The sequence below is a fragment of the Athalia rosae genome, chromosome 5 (genome assembly GCF_917208135.1).
Source record: "Athalia rosae chromosome 5, iyAthRosa1.1, whole genome shotgun sequence".
Taxonomy (NCBI): domain Eukaryota; kingdom Metazoa; phylum Arthropoda; class Insecta; order Hymenoptera; family Athaliidae; genus Athalia; species Athalia rosae.
The window spans coordinates 9,353,287-9,372,199 of NC_064030.1; the positions used below are offsets into that span (position 1 = coordinate 9,353,287).

Here is an 18,913-nt window from a genome sequence, read left to right on the forward strand (position 1 = left end):
ACCCCGACGTTATTATAGAAAATATTTTATACACCTAACTCAATTTCTTCCGGCGGTATGTCGTCGGACGCAGCTGCTGAAGACAGACATTCCGAACGATAATATCCTCTATGAATTCTCTCTTAATTATTTCAACCCCCCCCCCCCCCCCCTCCACTCGCTCTAACCTCCCTCGTTCTTTTCTCTTCCATTTTGAAAATTCCAAATAAATCGATGACGTGTACATATAACGTCGTTGGATGTGTGTGTGTGTGTGATATATCTTTCGGGGGAGAGACAAAAATTTTCGCGCTTACGCGATCAAAAGTTAGAAAACGAGGGGAGAGCGGGGGATTCGTAGCGTGTGCATATATGTATGTGTGATAAACGTTCGCAGGGTACGTGTAATCTTACCGGATTAGAGATTACCCCAGCGATTTTCAAGTAGCGTTTATACCTGGCGGAAATGCGCTACCGGTTCTGTCTCCCCGTTATATGTATAAGCGGAACATCTAACTACGTTAAGCATGCTGTTTGGCTCGGCGTTATCTTCATCCCAGACTCCGTAAGTATTACTTGAACAAAATCGATGAACCAGACTGCATGAGGCATCCGTACGAAATGATACGATATCGTTACACTTGTACACGCCAGCGATATGTTTTTTTTGTGGAGACCGCAAAATTATCGTTACTATCGAATTAATTACTGATGAATTTCCGAAGCGGTGCAGGTTCGATATCATCATTATTTTCCGTTTTATGAATACGATAATTTCTAGTCGATTTGGCGCGCCGATATTCCAATTGTATGCGAGTAGCGCCGAATCGATTTTTCCGTACTCCTCGACGGAAAGAAATTCCGCAAACGTCTCCCACGATGCGGAATACAGGTACGTTTCGGCGTGTCACTTTCCTTTCAAAGTCTCTCTCTTATTCACTAATTAGTCATTTCTTTCTCTCTCCCGTTTGCCCTCTTCTTTCGCCTTTGTGCTTCTAATCCCATGGGCTGATACGAAACCGCCATTAACAGGGCAGAAAGTGCCAGCGGAAGTGTAGTTCTCCTACCCACGTGATCAATCTAGCCGCGTCTCACATACGCATTAACATCAGTCAGCTCCAGGGACTCGAAGTCTGAACAACCTTTCAGTCATTCAACCTTCTTCTTTTTATCCAGTCGGTATACGTACGCTAACTCAGAAATAATATTATCGTAAAGGCGCAAATTCTTTCTTTTGTTTTCCGATGTTGGTGTGTGAATATGTATGGATACCGCGTATCGTCGTATCGCCGTAATTATTCAGTAGACATTAATACGTGGAAAATGAATTTTCGTCTGACGTAATACGTTCAATAATCTAGTTCGTATGATGCGATTGTGTCATTCGGAAGTAGAAACGGCAGAAGATTATATAGGACGGATCCCCAGGGCCGCCGACTACACATCGGAAGGTACACAACGGCGCGGCTATCGTACATTCGACGTTGTCCGCTAGTCTGTGGGATTTCACGATTTGCAAATTCTCTTTGCGACGCGGATGTAACGTTGGATTGTGAACTGCTGAACTGGCGGAATAATTATGCAAACAAAAACCAAGCGTATTACATATTTCAGGTGAGGAAAACTGCGTGAACGTGTTCGCACTCCGCATTTTATTAAATTGCTGACCTCTGTGACCACTTGCAGTCTTTTTTCTCATACATTTTTATGCTCTTCTCCCGCTCGCCCATTTTTCTCTCCTTTTTTTTTTTTTTTTTTCGTTTTTTTTTTTTTTTTTTTTTTTCCATTATTATTTAACTACAGTAGAATTTGCAACGTCCTCGAATTATTTCCGCATGCAAATTTACAGGAATACCAAATTCCACTCATATATTGCAAATTCCACTCTCTGCAGCGGCCACTTTTGAGTTTATTGCGTATTCATAAAATACACGGGATCGTCCGTGACCGATTGTATTCGAATTTTTCACCTTTTCGTTCGGTTCAAACTCAGGTCAAATACGTCGCAAGAGTAAATAATTGAAACGTGTATAATGTCACCACTTTTCACAGCGGGTAGGACGCAACGTAGATCAAATCTGATGTAAGTGACATAGCTAGTCTCATTGTCAGGGTCCTGGCAAGAGTAAAAAAGGGGGTAGGGGTATCAGATTTGGTACAAGACGAACGTAATTTGAATAACGAATTCGTGTCGCTAATGGGTAAGGCACTTACGAGTATTATATCACGTCAGATGTCCGTCCGCCTTCGAACGACGAGGTCGGTACGTTTTCGGTCTTCGTTATGTATTATACCACCGTGACTTTCTGCGTTTTGTTTCTCGCGTGGTATAATTGGCAACCCTCGGCGTGTGAAGCGAGGATCATCGCCCCGTGAAATTCGGTATAACTCTTTATCGGTGTCGCAAACAGGTTCGCGAAATTATTCGCATTAATTAATGGAAGGATAATGTAAAAGGGTTTTCGCGCTGCGTTCAAGATACGCAGTATTTCAATGTGGAAAATATTCGAACCGAATACTCTCGGCATTCCAGAGAACGCAGTTGAACTCTCCTCCGTGGATTTCCTTTTTTTACAGACGCTGTACATCGGGAGCAATAAAACGCGTGACAGCTGCATACCATAATTCGGTGCAACGAGTCTACGCGGAGGGTAGGGAATACGTAAAAGGTGAGCTGATCTCGGAACCTGTTACAGCGTAAAGGAACAAACCGTGCGACTTGCACGTGCCACAGAAAAGTCATAAACGCCATTCCACTCGAGCTTGAATTCCAAGATCCTCTGCAGACTTCGTTTGATGAAGTTGAGGAATAAAAAAAAAAAAAGGAAATATTACAATTTTAACGCCTCGTAATATTTATCGTGGTTTTTTGTTGTTTTTTTTTCGTTTCTCTTTCCTCGTTCCTTCAATTTCTTCATTTTTTCATTTTTTTTTCGCGACAGATTCCGAGCACCCGCGACTTCCGTTACTCGCGAAAGTGATCCGAAATTTTTTCGAACGTTACACACCAACACCATTAGGGATCTGCCGGGGAGATATAAATCGCGTTTTCCACGCTGACAGTGACAATGGGATAGAATCGAGATACGATATTTCGGAGGGATTCAAATCGGATTCCCACAGGATAAACCCCCCCGTCTCGTTTTCAAAATGTGGTTGCATGTGGTTGTCACTGTACGCGCAAGGTCACAGAAGTAATAGGAACTTCCCCCGCCTCTCCACCTGCAGCTAAGGGATGTCAATAAATTTATCACCCTATAGGATACCACGGTGACGGTGGAGATACATGTAGTTCCGCCGTTGCGTCGTGTACGTATATGTATATATAGGTATACATACACAGCTCGTACTCACCTATTTATCATACACGTACGCAGGTATTTCGCTGCTGGCTAAAAACGAATGGAATTCGAAAAGCAATCCGGACGGTAGCGCTGCCTCCGCGCGCTGCACCCGCACAGAGCACGGTACCGCTGCACTCCGTGATATGGCGTGTAAAGTAAACATAATATGAATGCCTTACACCGTGCGCCATCGCAATCGGGTCGCAGCGGCTGATGCTGAGCTCGTAAAAATGGCCCATAAAAGTACTGCAATCGTTCCAGAGTGCGTCTGTGAGTGACGCGGAGGGTGGTAGGCTCGCTCCGAAATATATTGCCTCTACGCTACGTGTCCTACGAAAGGTAATGTTTGTCCAGACAGCGGAACAATTTATTTCCGTTTGTCCGATCCAGATGCCACGCGTCGCTTAATTGATAACGATATACCTACCCGTTCTCCCGCACCAACGTACCTACGTACATCCCGCGTTCCCTCGCACCACCGATAACTCGATCTTTCCTCAGTTTTTCAATATATTCTCGATTCGATGCGTTTTTCGTTTTTTTTCTCTCGTTTTCGTCGCTTACGTTTCGTTTCCGTTCCAACCGTTTCGCGACCCCCCTCCCGCTCCACCTCCGCTGATTTTTACGTCCAACACCCGCTGGTGCAACAGATAAGGAACGGGAATACCGGTTTTCGGTTACGATTACGATCGGTGGTGCGCTACGTACCTATGTATAGGTATGTAGCTTTCTATTTCTCTGACCGTTCCCCGCTTCTGTTCACGGCTAAGGAATCTCATTTCCAGACGCGAGGCTTTTTACAGCCTCATAAAACAAAACCGTTGGATAGAGTACGCGGATACAGACACACACGTACACATCCCCGCAATTACCTTCACGTACGCAATATCGCATAAATATGGCGTAGAAAAAAAATCATACAATAATAATACGTAAAGCATGTACGGTGGAAAAAAATTCGTACACACACGCGTGCGTATTTTCTATATCAACGAAAATGACGTACGTATATATACAACCTAGACGTAGAATCGTAGGAAGCTCGCGAAAACACGGCAAAGGAAAAGGGCGCGGGCAAGGGGATATGAAATCGTGTGGGAATTGCGCTGCTGGGCGGCTGCCAACGACGTCAGCGTTGCAAACGTTAATTACTCCTGGCTATAATTTTGTATCTCGCTGATCTTCGCTCTGTGTACCACGGTAAACACAGAACTATCCCGTGTACAATTGCTGCCGGTGTTGCCACCGGTTCGCCCCCCCTCCCACTCCACACACACCTAAAATAGCGGAGAGAACTGTACGGGGGTATCTGCGTACGAACACATCTTAGCGTCTCGCCCACCGCCGCCCGCCGCTACACATTCGTATAAGCGACCACCAACACCGAGTTACCCGGCTAGAAGCCGAGAATAGCTTCGAATCCGCTAATCTTCGCTCGGGCTTACCATCGCCTGACGGACAAACGGATAGATGGACGGGCTTCAGACTCTACGGGCAGTAGCCGGTATTACGCTCTCTGCCGCGAGAAAAATTACCCTGCAAAAATCCGACCGTTTCCAGCGGGGAATTTTCACCTCCGGGTAGACGCTCGGTACATTCCTATAGTTGTTCCTATCGATTTTACGCTTTCGTAGTTGCGCCCGCTTTGAATTTTTTGCCGATCATTCGTACGCGTTGTTTTCCATCGGTGTGTACACGCGCGTGGAAGCGTCGAAAAATAAAAAATAGGGTGGATTCCGTAGGAATGATGTAAGAAAAGTGTAAATGATCACACAGAAATTTCCCCCCCTTCGCGCTATTATGTAATTGCAGCTAAACAATTTTTGCCGCGCTCTATTCAAGTTTGCAGGGGATCGTTTGAACGTCGTCGTTTCGCCGGCTGACGACTTTCTATAGCGGCGTTAATGGTAAACAGCTGTACCACCGAGAGGGGTGTGAATGTTATCACTCCGACTGTCAACCCTTCCGAGGCCAACGGCGTACCATCCATATTGCCTGGTGCGCTGAAAACCTACCCTCGGTATCCCCCGCCTCTCGACGTTGCACTTTATGTCGCTACATCTCAGACGTCACAGGCAAGATCTCGCCGCGATAATACCTCTATCTCTTTTTTTCCCTCTCTCCCGGTTTCCGTTTAGATAAATACGAATTGACGTCGGCTGGTAGTGATAAAGTTAACCGTCTTAACTGCCGCCATCTCATTCAGCAGAGTTCTCGCGGAAGTTTCCCTCTCTATCGCTGCATTTCCCATTCCGTAATAAGAGACGCACACAATTACCTGGGTGGGGGGTGGAAATTCTTCCGCACGCCGTGCAACGCTCGCGTATTATCGTTGCTTTCACCTCAGCCTCGCGCAACGTTCGCATTATTGCAACACACTTGTACACACACGTATATCGATATCGGCAAAACACATCCTCCGTCAACTCGCCGCTACATCTGCCACTGTTTGCGATAATGATCGACACGTATGTTTGTACTTGATGCCGATGCGACTGTACTAGGTGGTTAATTGAAGGGATCTCCGTGGACGGAAGGCGTGTGCATTCAGTTTTGGAAACGAACGGGAGAACAGGGGAAACGATTGTTTGTTAATATTTCTCTTTTTTTTTTTTTTTGTTTCTCTTCGCCAGGATGAGACGCGGCGGCGTTGCGTAAGGGTCGGATAAAAATGCAGGTTTCGTTGTCATGACGACCGTCTCTGACGAGAGACCTTGCGAGATGCGGTACGTGTTATACACACACGTGTGCGACGGAAGGTAGGTACGTCAGGTGTACGTGTACACTACGGTTACACACATACAGTTTTCCACCGAAGCACGGGGTGACAGACTGGAAAATTCATACATCTCTAATGCGTCGCGGTTGCACACGTGCGCGGGAAGTATTCTATCGCGTGTAGCCGACATTGCTTCAAACGTATATTGTGGATACCTAACCACCTATCCGCCTTCCCACCTTTCTACCCACCCACCCACCCACCCACCCACCTACCTACCTACCTACCTACCTACCTGACCCTGGTTGACGTCCACCGAATGCAAAACACGTAATGAAAATTTCAAACGCACACACACGTACGAGGTACTGAAAAACCCACGACGACCGCGACGCCAGAGACCGACCAACGTTTCGCTACGGTCGTAGAAACGAACGGAAAGGCAATTCTCGGTCGTCGTCGTCTCTCTGGCGGCAAACACGTGACTACGGGGCAACGGCGGGTACGACGATACGTATTCACGTGTACCGTAACCACCCACCGCTGCAGGGTGGTGGTTGGTAACGAATGTGCGAAAAGTGTGCGAATCATCGTAAACCAAATTCGCTCACGTATGACCGTCGCGGTACAAGAAAATATCGCGCCAAAGGACGAAGTGACTGTGTAAAATCTGACGCTAGGGCCGAGGGTCTCTAGCGTTATGCGAGCTAATGAAATTTTATGGATGCATTCGGGATACGTACGTACGTACGTACGGACGAGATACTTTTGTCGCGAAATTCGTCGCGCTCCTGAGATGTCCGCCTCTAAATTTTCGAGCGCAGGACATGCCCGGCCGACTTTAATTGTACATGAATTTTCCAACGTCCCCCGTATCCATGTTGTTATATCGCAGTAACGCCAGTCAAGAGTTTGGCCGTTCTCCCAATGGAAGCATAATAATGTCCATAATTCTCACGGTTCTCTTAATCTTTCCGCGACTTGGTGGATTTCTTCGTTCCGGTGTACCGCGGCACGACGTTACAGTTTCACAGTCGCACATTTCTAGTTGATTTTCCCATTTTAATAGGGCGGTAAAAATCGACCACGGATATCAACGGGAATTAAAACTAATCGAAATTCCGGTCAGCTTCTAAACGTGGAGAACTGGAGGTCTCGTTGCCGGTGGTTTTGATCGTGAGTTGTTGCAGGGTTCTCGGTGCAGTTGGTAAAGAAAGAAAGAAAGAGAGATGCAACGGCGGCCATTCGAGTGTACGCGTAACGAAGAAAGAGGAAAATAATAAGGAAGTGTAAGGGGGAAAAGTGCAGGAGATGTGGGTAGGGGGGGGGGGGGGGGGGGGGGGGGGGGGGGGGGGAATAAAGTCTGCGGTTCTTTTGAACGCCGGTTGAAACTTTTGACCGTTTCTATATGGGTGCATCCGAAGAAACTAACGCGCGCGTGCCAACGGACTAAAAGTTGAAGCACGTAGTAGATAGCAGATATATCCAAGATGCCAAGAATCCGCCACACCGTGTTGTGCTCCACTGCGATTTATTTGAATCGCTGAGCCGTGGCGCAAGGGCAACTCCTCCCACCTTTTTTCCTTCTCATTTCTTCATTTTCTTCATTTTCTTTTGTTCGTGATTTTTTTTTCGTTTTTTGTTTTTGCCATTCTTAAACCCCTTCGTCTTTCACCTTTTCCTTCACAACTCTCGCCCGTACGTATATACGCTATATGCATATTGTACGTACAACCGGCGGGGGGCACTTGGATTACGCAGCTAGGTCGCCGCGGTATACCTGAGAGGAATCTCCACCGAGAGAAAATAGCCATGACGTACATTCTTCGCTAATGCTCTCATAAGCTGGCACATTACTCTCGTTACTTTATACCGGCTCTTAGTTTACTAACGAGACTCACGATTGTTCCCGCGGTCGACGCTATCAGGAAGGAAGATGTTGAAGTAAAATGAAAGGAGAGAAAAAAAAAAAGAAGTTTCTACGGAGTCGTATAAAGGATGTTACGCCAAGGGTTACCCGCACCGCACTCTCGCCAAATTTTAGTTTCCTTCCGGACGTCCGCAAAAATTTCTCACCAATCTGCATCGCGTTCTACACTTTGCAGGAAAAATTACGAGGAACAAAAAAGTCAGGTGTCACGTTTTCGGTTCAGCGACGTAACCCGAATGAATTTTCGGAGAGAATTTTCCTCAGGGTTCGTTGGAGTGATTTTGAATTTCTGTCGGGTGTCGGGGGTCGAAAGTTTCGGGTGGGCGGGCTAACATAAGTTGTTATCCGACGAGATCAGTTTTGAAAAAGTGAGCGTGAAGTTCTCTTCTAGGTTTGAGTTTGGTAAAGCGGTACGATCTTTTGCGTCTAAATTAAGCGTCTTAAATTCATCGTAGGTCCATTAGCGCTCGCGCCTTTCATACCTGGGCATAAACGAGTTGAAACAAAATTTCTAAACAAACCTTTAACTCTTTTGTACCCACATTAGCGAATGATTGATGTCCCGTTAGCTCCGGACTCCCGCACGCTTCGCGGCCGTGAACGCTTCGTTCATCCGACCATATCTATACATCCTTTTCAACGATAACACGCAACTTTTCATACCCGTGTACTTTCTTGAGAAATTTCATATTTTTCACATCAATCTTTCACGCGTTTCAAACGAAGCACAAAATTCGACCGTCGAATGATGGTAAGAAGCTTACGGCAATCGCGGTCCCGCTGCCGCTTCGAAAATCTTCAAATCGCCGAATTTAGCTGCCTTGAATTTCGCCTGCCTTGTTTCAGCCATTGCAGGGACGCTGGCTGAAGGATCTCGAGAACGCTCGACGACGCTACGGTTGCTCTGACGCAGTCTCGTTCGACCGGCTCACGATCGGGTCGGTAAGGGTTTAGAGAGTGTGAGTTTCTGCCCGGTAACGTCGGGCAGTCGGTAAGCCGGGCTTATGCAAATAGAAGGATCAATAGAGATTAATTACTCATTCAGTTCGTAGTTAGGCCTACCACCCTACCGGCTTACTGTCTCGAAACTCGGCGGCTGCAGCGGGTCTGCCGTCGTCGTATTGTAAACGGACAATTTCGCATTTCGCGAAGAGGCGGTCGTAGAATTCACTCGGTCGACCGCGGGACGAATCGCCGATCCTTTTTCACCGGACTCGCGATCGGCTTTTTTTTCTCTCGTTTTCTCCTCTCAATCGAATTACCGCGCTCCTCCGTACCGTACGCACGTGCGCTTGCGTACACGTGTCGAACGTATACAATACACGTTGTATATGGTAATTAATTTCGCCCGCAAACGGGTCAGCGCCCCGTGGGCTCGGCCTAATAAATTAAGACAAAGGCCACCGGGGAGGAGCGGAGCGCCCGTTGTCAGAGATCCACTCGCCGGTGTTCGAGGATGTAAATGGGTCGTATAGAAATTAAGAACCCCCCCCCCCCCCCCCCCCCCCCACTCGGGATTCGGTTGGCATGTCTCGCTGCAATCTTCGCGCAGGAAGTGGTCGGGCGCGAACAGCGGGTCGCGACGCCGCGAGCTTTTAGTATTGCAAAGGATTGATGCGACCGAGATATATATATATGTATATATATAGGTGGGCGAATGGGTCGCCTGCAACGCCGTGTCCTCTAATTCTTTCTCCATCTCTTCCGTACAACGGCGCGAAGTTACGATTATCACCCGATAAAACGATTCTCGCGTGTTCTCGAATAACATTTTACCTAAATACCTGCACCCGAACAGCGATCGCGACACCTCGATGCGTTACGCATTCGCGTGATTATATCGTCGAACACGAAACGTATAGTTGGGTACATCGAATTAATCGTCCGTGAGATCTCCCCGTCCAAAAACTGGGAGTGTAAGAAAGGGAGGAACCACCGCTCGAACGGTCGTCATCCCTGAACCTCCATTGTTCGCGAACCGCCCTCCATTTGGCTCGGCCGTTGAATTTGGAATGCAAGCGGTGCCCGCAGCGTGGTCAGTAGACGAATTCGGCGAACGGTCGGTAGCAAAATGAGTAAATAGGTAAAATTTCTCACAATTAGAGGAGAGGAAGTGTTCGGCGCGACGCCGTTGCAAGCGGTACGCGGGCGGAGGGGCGGAGGGTGGGCGGCGGGGTAGCAGACCGTGGAGGTAATCGTGCGGTCTGAGGAGAATTTCAACGACAATGGTCGGGGCGTGGCAGTATGTCTCGCGGTAGAACAAACGGAATACATTATGAGAAATGGCTTCCATCAACCCTCCTTTGCCCTCTTTGCCCAACTCCGCGGGGTTCGCGCCGGTTCTGTTTGCTCTCGCGTTAATGCGCGCGTGGATCGCGCGTTCCACCGGCGATACCTACGGCCCGCTCGCGTTCTCGACAAAACAATATCCGCGAGACAATATATTGATCTTTTTTCTACGGTGCGAAACGCGACGCCGGTACACCGCTCGGCCACCAAATCCCGCGTACCGTAAGAAAGAAGCAAAAACAAAAAAAAAACAACAGAAAACAGAAAAAACAAACAAAAAACGAGAACGTAGCGCGTCTACAGTCGGGCGGGATTCATTTTCCCGTGTGTCTCTGACTCGCAGCTTCGAAAGCTTCGCAAGTTTCCGGATCCTACGTAGTAGCTTTATTCACGCGGATTATTGTCGAACGCGGAGGTAATTCCGTGCCAATTAGTGTTTTCGTAAGTCGTGTAGCGGAGCTTGCGTATCACGAGGTACGGCATCCGGGATCAGGTACGTACCTACCTACCCGCCTATGTGCGGACGTAATTGTTGCGGAACCTGCGGAATCCTCTTGTTGAATTGTCTATCCAACCGGTGCAGTACGTCCTACTGTCTCAATGTCGCCCGCACGGGGAATAGACATCCAGTCACACGATTGTCAAGGGTCTCCTACGTCAGCCAAAGCTACGACGTCTGTGACCTGCATGGCAAGCCGCAGCTAAAATTACACCCGAATGCAGGGTACGCGTGCATACCGAGCTCCTCCGGATCCCGCAGATGTCTTATCCGAACCCCGCTTTGAGTTCGTCACAATTGAGAGGGAGGTAGGTGATGAGGGGGGTGGGAAACGGGCGGGGATAAAGAGACGCGGCGAAATGGGGGGGGGGGGAGGGGGGAGGGAGAGAGAAGCGAGAGGTGGGTCGAGGTGCGTACGAGACAGGTAATTACAGAAGCGTGATTTATCGTTTGGCCTTCTCGCTGACCCAATCGAGCGGGACGTGCGCGCCTCCGATCGCTTTACCCTTTCCCCGTCCTTGGCGGCACCCCCTGCACACCGCCCCGTAAAGCTGGAACACGTGGTGCAGGTTATTTGCGCCGGGGGTTGGTCGATAAGGGATAGGATCCTCTGGCCCCGCGCTGCCCCTCGCGTCGTCCGATAAATCTCCTCTTTCGCCCTTTCTCCCGATGCGAGTTTCCACACGAGGAGAACACACCGCACGATCTTTCCGCGAGGAAAGGATCAGTGGCTGGCTATACTACAGGGTGAAACGATCGGACCGAGATTTTCGTTGGGCACGTTATACACTCTTGATGAGAGATCCTCTCTTCATTGGTTCGCCGGAAGGGGATCCAAGGAGACGAAGGGGAGTGCTTATAGAAACGATGGCTAATTCATGACCGTACGTATGTACATATATATATATATATAGACTGGATACGATCGGGAACGTCATCGATTACGATGCGCGACGTGTTTGCGGTGGAGCTTTTTTTTTTATTCTCTTGCCGAATTCATCTCGCGCGTTTCGAACCCTCGTGAGTTATGTTTATCCGTTCATCCTCTTTGTACATGATTTTTTGTTCTCAGGGAAGAAGGAAGAAAAGAACGAGTATAGGGATCGTTATCATATCGTCATATCTTCATCGCGGTATTCAGCTTCCGTTATGACAAATCACTCGAACCGATAACCCCCGCACCGTGCACAATCATTTTCATTCTTATCTCGTTATGCCGTTCGATTTTTAAAGACTGATTTCCGCGTTTTAATGTATTTAACACGTTTTCAAGCAAACATAAAAAAAAAAAAACAGTAACGAACGACGGGAGTGCGTTAACCGACCGAGTGAATACGAATGAAAACGGGTGTAATTGTAATTGCAGAGATCAGGAAGATGGTTGGAGCTGATCGCGAGCTTACGGTGAAATCAAAAAAACAAAAAAAAAAAAAAAAACAAGGAAAAAGCGAAAACCAAATAATTCGCGTTGCTTTGTTTCGACGGGATTTGGCGACCCCGATTCGGCAGGAATCGACAAATGATTATCGCCAAAGCTCGTGCGACGTACGTACGTACGTACGTACAGATGATTCAGGAACGGCAACAAAAACCGCACCAAGCCGCGTTATAACCAGGCTTATCGAGGCTTGTGACGCGACTAGGTTTTACGGGCGAATAAATTCGCTATGATTTTTCATAAAAATAAAGAGCAAACAGTTGTACCCGATTTTATAACTATACGTATTTATTCAGTCCGATTCGAACGCGATGCGTAGAAGTACGCATGAATTTTCATACATATAAATGAACGGCCGCCTCGTCGAGAGCACGAAAAATATTTGATCGTGTGTATATCGTAAATTTTTTGTTCGTGGCCGGTGCCGCCGCTACCGTTGTGTCGGGTAATGCCGCTGATGGAATCGGATTCATCTCGTTGTAAAGCGGTGAGGAAATATTAATTGTTTCGACTCACCCTGTCCGCCGTGTTGTTTATCTTGGGTATTGAAATTATCGAACTGTGTTGTACCAATTATTATTCTACGGGTAGAGAGTAGCCTGTCGAGTATGACGTAAATCTCCTCTCGTGTAAATATTAAGCAGCTTACTTCACATCAACGGTATGCAACCCCATTGTCTCGCGTTTATACGCACCGTAAGCCCTCGCCGAATAACTGTGCCTTTTGCCAAATAAACTGCTGATGAATAAATCCAACCTACCGATCCAACGATCTTCGCCGTGTTTGCTCCGTATGCTCGAATTCCATCGACAAAAAATATCGACGACGGTTCATCTTTCCTTTTCTTTATTTTTTTTTTTTTTTTTTTTTTTTTATCAGTCGGTGTGGGGAAAAACGAAAAAACGCCATTGCGATCTCGAATCTCGTTAGTAGGCACTACCTCCTTTTCATCGATTCTTTGGGGGATTCCGTTATAATCAGATATCGGTGGCCGTAACTGCGTGCGATTTTAGGGTTGGGTTGGGCGGGCTTTCAGGGGGGGTGTACAGGTACGCGGGGCATTTCTGACACAATTACAGGTAAAAATAAACTTCAATTATCAAGGGTACGACAGAGAATAATAAGGAAGGAGCTTTTGTATTCGGATGGCGAAGCGGGGCATGGAACTGTTTAATTAAGGTTAGCCGTAGGGCTGCGAAAGAGGGTGACGGATGGAAGGGAAAGGGAGTACACGCCACATCGAGCTGATGGAGATGACGAGTGTACGTCGCAAGCTCGACGAGCTTCTCTACTGAAATTCAAGTCGAGTGCGGAGGACTCGTCCGCCGGACCTTGTTACTCGACAGCCGGTCAAGGGCGTCTCGTTAGTATCACTTAATAGTTTCCAGCTCTCCGTAACCGGGACCAAAATGGATTCCATTAATTTCATTACGGGGATAAACTATTCTAAAAAAAATACGGAGACCCCGTGAAATGTTTGAACACCGCGAGCTATCGTCTCAACGCTTGGCCTGAACGTGAGATAAGTTTTGAAGTTGGAATTCGTTTTCGTCGAACCGATTCGATGCTGCGGGGCAACCGACGTCGAACGGGCCACTTTTTCCAAAATATTTTTCGACGTTCTGAGGGATCTCAGAAACCGAAATGCGTAAGAATACCACCACGAAATCGAACGGCGTTTTTTGGCTCGGCTATTCTCAAGTTCCAAAAACATTTTGGCTAATGTACTGGCCCGCTTGACGTGGAATGCCCCTTGTACATTCTTGATACCGTGATGAAGATAATAACGAGTGAGTGATTTCGGTGGATACGGAATCACCTCAGTCTACACAACAGTTTGACCCTTTTCCAGGTGGTCATCTGAATAAACCATGAGCGTCTTGAAGCTCTCGGCAATTCAGTTTCCCCCTTTTTACCTTCTCCTTCCCTCTTACGCACGGTGGCTCTCCGTACCCTTCGTTTGCGTCTTGCCTCCGTCGAACCAACGACGATGATAATTAATTGGGCCTGAGAATCTCGTGTAATAATGTCGCGCGCGGGGCTAAAACTTGTTACTTGGACAATAGAAACCGTACAAAGGGTGGTGAGTTCGCCTCAAGTATCGGCGAATTAAATAATTACTCGTCCGAAACCGTCGTCGACATCCGTGTTACCTTCGCGCGTATCCCTTTCAAAAATATTCGGCTCGCCGGTCAACGGTGAACGAAACAAAGAAAATTCAGTTGCGCGAATGTATTTCCTTTCCTTTTGTTTTGTTTTGTTTTTTTTTTTTCTTCTTCTTCTAATTAAAACTCTAATTGCGGAAAACGCGAACTCTGGATTTCTCGGCTGATAATCGAGCTTCATGTCATGTTCTACGTATAAACTCCAACCTCATACATTATGCATATCGCATGAATACGCGTATAAGATATACACGGCATAACTAGGTGATTACCTGCTGGCTCTTCTATTTCGAGTCGGCATGGCCACATACGTCGGGTCTATACCTATGTACAATTCATATTACGGCAAAGTCAAACATAATATCCGGAACACCGACTCATTGCCTACTCCATTTCATGGGATTCGTAACTTCGCCGAGCAGACACGTGCTTTGTAATTGCATAGGAATTCTCTCGCCGTGCAAGTTGCTCGAACCAGAGCCAACCAACCAATCAACCAGCCAGCTATCCCAACCAACGGATGACCGCGGGCGAATCATCGTCACAGTTTTACACGTGCGCAGCTACGATACCCTGCTTACGATAATATTGTACGGATCTCCGACGGACTACTAGGTTCGCCTCGTAATCAGTACTCGAGGACGAGACGTATGGAAGCATATCGGGAAGTACTTGAGGGGATATCTTGTCGACTAAGCAAATCGATGACCGGTCGATATCTTCTTCTTCTTCTTCTTCTTCTTCTTCTTCATCTTTTCATATTACGTTACGTTGTACATAGCCCGTTTTAATCTTTGTCTTTACATGCATCGTCATCGTCGTCAGCATCGCCGTCAGCAGTTACGGAGGTTTCTTTGGTAACAAAGGGAATCAACCATCTTATCTTTGCTCGAGGACACTATTGTACCGTGAACTATGTTCCGGGGTATGTATACAGCTCTACCCGGTACGACCGCGACCCTCGTCGTAACAAGTATAGCTGGTCTCACGCGTTATAATTAGCGTGACTGAGATTCTGACAAGATTTTAAGCGTCGACTATAGCCAACAACCGCATTAGTCTCTTTGTGTATAATTGAGGCTGCGCTAGTTGCTGGCTCTTGTAGTACGCAACTTGAACAAGAAACACACGATATCCCCTCACAAAGTTTGCGAGCGGCGACTAAAACTTATAGTTTCGCTGGTTCTTCCCTCGACGCCACGATACACTCCGCACCGTACAGCGCGCTGTATGCGGCGTGATAAATAATCCATCAGCGACGATTTTTTGCTCTTTCTTTTTTTTGTTTTCTCTACAAGGAAAGAAAAAAAAACGATTTCACCTCATCCCTAGGAAGAACCGATTTCCGCTTTTTCGCTTTGTGTTTTTTTTCCCCTTCCTTCGATTGACCGAAATTTTTGACCGAACACCCGACCGCGTATGAATATCTTTTCGATAAATAACGTCGAGTTATCGGTTACCGTCTGAAATCCATAAAACATAATTACTCGACTCCTGGCCAATCTATCTTGTATCGGGAAAGTTTTGGAAAAGACTTCCAGTACATACATATCTAACCCACCTATACATTCGCTACCGACCTACCTACCCACGTCCATAAATAATACAGAGCAAAGAACTTTTCAAATTATGACGTCGTCTTCTTGAAACTAATGCGTGGTTTATGAAGACGCACGACTCCTGTTGCTGATATCGAAATAACGGGAGAAGGGGAACTCGCCCCGCCGTCTATGCTCCGCAAGCATGTAGTTATAGGACCTGAACTTTTTCCGCCATTTTCACCCTGCACCTCTTGTCGAGAATACAATTATTTGTTTATTTTTATCCCCGTTTGCTATTTTATTCGCAGAAAGTCGCTCGATGTTCCGTCAGATTTATGAGGGTAAAAAATTTATACGCAAATCGTCAAACGATCGGCAGTTGTTCAGAAATCGTGCGAATAAAAAAGAAAAAAAAACAAAAACAAAAGAAAATAAAAGAAACGGAGAATACCAGCGAAGGGTAGAAAAAATCAATAGCAAAAATATGCAGAAAGAATTGAAGGACGAAAGTCAGGTGTTTAACAATTCATCGACGATGTACATACATATATAGTTCGTCCTTCTTCTAGGCTCCCGCCAGTTTACCACGTCGATAAACCCCTCCCAATGGCGCAATTGTTAATACGCGAACGCATTCTTCTAGGTAAGTAAAGGTCCCCCCGAGTTATGTGTACGTAGCGGTCAGCGTTCATCCATTTCAGCAGTCTACCGGTTATACGCTTACGTATATGTACACCGACTGCCAACGCCATGAATACGTAACGCTAATTGGCTTACGTTAGCAACAGATGAATTATAAAATTGTTTCGGCGGAAAATAACCGGCGGCGACCGAAATACCCGGTGCAAGTTTAACAACCGTGACTTCCTCTCTTTGTCCCTTTACCTGTGTCTCCTTGGTTTCTACTCCGGTACGACATTCCTTCAACTATTCCGCAGAGCGTCCTTGATCCCCGCGTATCCTTTGCGCAGCGTAATTGGATGAGTCGTTCCTTGGGAGACGGAGAAAATTGTGAAAACTGGGAGAGTAAAGTCTGCGAACTTAACGACGGGCATTTAATTATTCTTCTATTAATCTCCGTCGGTTTTATGGGCGCGTATCGAACTAACGGGAATAAAATTTAACGCTCCGCGGCGCAGCTCTCGTACCCGAGAATATCTGCGATTTATTATTACTCGGGGAAACTGTGGCATTGTTCCGCGGAAATTTGTTAAGTAATAATCACCGAAACGCTGATGGTATTCCTGAGGCACACGTACGCATATAACACGATTCACATCTCATTTTACTCACAGAGTTTCTCTGGAGCAGTTCGCGCGCGCACACACCCCCACACACACACACACACGCGCACCCACACACAAACGCACGAGGATAAACGTGCATACAAGCGTACGTGTGGTTCCACCCTTTTATGATACACTCCCGGATCAGATCACCCAGCGTACTGCAACAACGTCTGGTGATAGAAGGAGTTTAGGAGTGGCTTACCTAGCCATCCTCCTTCCTCAAACTTGCCCCCGTTCACCCCTCGCTTTATAGCCGCCGCTCGTACGTATATGTATATCGCGTCTCTCGTTTGCTATGCACGAGACATTGCAGTATATCCGTCGCTACGGAATGTCTATATTAAGGAGTGCATGTGCGCCAGTATTTCCAACTGACTTACGTACGTAGCGTAACTATGAAGTATACATATATGTGTACGTACGGAGATGTCATGTTCCAGGTATCCGGAAGGCGCATATTAATACGCGCGACATTGTCGCAGAACTTGAAATCGCGTCCCGACCACGGATATCAAGAGCTGAGCCCGAGGAAAATTCAACTGAATTGGTGACGAGTGCAGGTGATCGCGCGATCTCAAAGTGAAAAATTTGAAGGTCGTTTATTTTCTGTTATCGCCTTTTGTTGCAGATTCGCAATCGGTAGCCTGACTGCACTGCGGGATGTTCGAACGTGCTTCTGACGTGGGTGCCTACTCAGGGGTACCCGCTTCTTTCTTAGGGGGGTTGTAAGTAAGCTGGGAAGTAACAAAGTAACGAAGTATCATAGCCGGCCGACTTCACGAATTTTCATGTCGCCGAATCTCTTCTCCGTTCGCGAGGAATTTGTGCGGGTGTTATTACAGATAACTTTATTCCCTCTTAAATTATTCCCTTCTCCGGTGGGAGGGTGTGAGCGGCAGAGGCGAGGGCTCCTTCCTCCGTCCTCTTTTTTTAACCACTTCACTTTGCCGAGGAACCAACGAACGCCGACTACCCGGCGGCTCACGCGGTGATACACCTTGTATTTTTCGTCCGTTTTCAGACGCGCGCACTTATCTCGCGTATTATGCGTGCCCGTGCTTTATTCGCGCGCGTGTACAACGCGAAACGTAGAAATTTATGAAAGCCCTCGAGTGTAGGAACATTGCACCGCTGATCGTTACCCGCTTCGTCGTACGCATCTTCATTTCTGCCGTTTGAAGAGCCCGAGGAAAAGAACGGCGTCAGTCGCTAACCGAACCGCAACCCACCCGCTTTCCAGGTATATGAATAACAGTCGAGGACGAGAGATCTGCGGGGAGTCGAGAGAGGGTGGGTGATATGTGAAGAGAAACGAGACGTCATGTCAACGACCCGGCAAACGGGATAACGTACCGGGTTTGGTAGAGGGTAAGATCGTCGCGTGTACCGCATACCGGGGACGAAAGCTCGTATTCGTCTTCGTTCCATTTTTACTTTTTTTTCTCCCCTCTTATTTCCGACCGCCCTTCGTTCTCCCCGTTTCGGCATCCCCGTAATCTCATGTTTTATTAACTATCGTACCCCCCCCCCCCCCCCCCCTACGTCGCGATCCGCCGGCGCACTTCCAGTCAAACGCGTTTTCTTTCCCCATTTCGGGATACGTCGTCGTCTCATTGGAAGGCGCACTTTTGTCCCAACCGCTTGGTACGAACGTCGCGAGCTATTTCAATCGCTTCCAACTCCGAATGATTTATTTTTGTTTTGTTTTTTTTTTTTGTT

At 47.2% G+C, this 18,913-nt stretch overlaps 2 long non-coding RNA genes across 3 annotated transcripts in view; both read left to right on the plus strand.

Annotated features, from left to right (window-relative positions):
- Positions 1–18,698, plus strand: part of LOC125501139 — a 104,807-nt gene extending 86,109 nt beyond the window's left edge. For both annotated transcript variants that reach the window (XR_007278662.1, XR_007278661.1), the window contains exons 3-4: positions 17,635–17,754; positions 17,823–18,698. This is a non-coding gene — a long non-coding RNA (uncharacterized LOC125501139). The remainder of the gene's footprint in view (positions 1–17,634; positions 17,755–17,822) is intronic.
- LOC125501138 lies at positions 174–4,520 on the plus strand. Its single transcript, XR_007278660.1, has 3 exons — positions 174–2,648; positions 2,922–3,288; positions 3,357–4,520. It is a non-coding gene; the product is annotated as an uncharacterized LOC125501138 (long non-coding RNA).
- Positions 18,699–18,913: the final 215 nt, after the last annotated feature.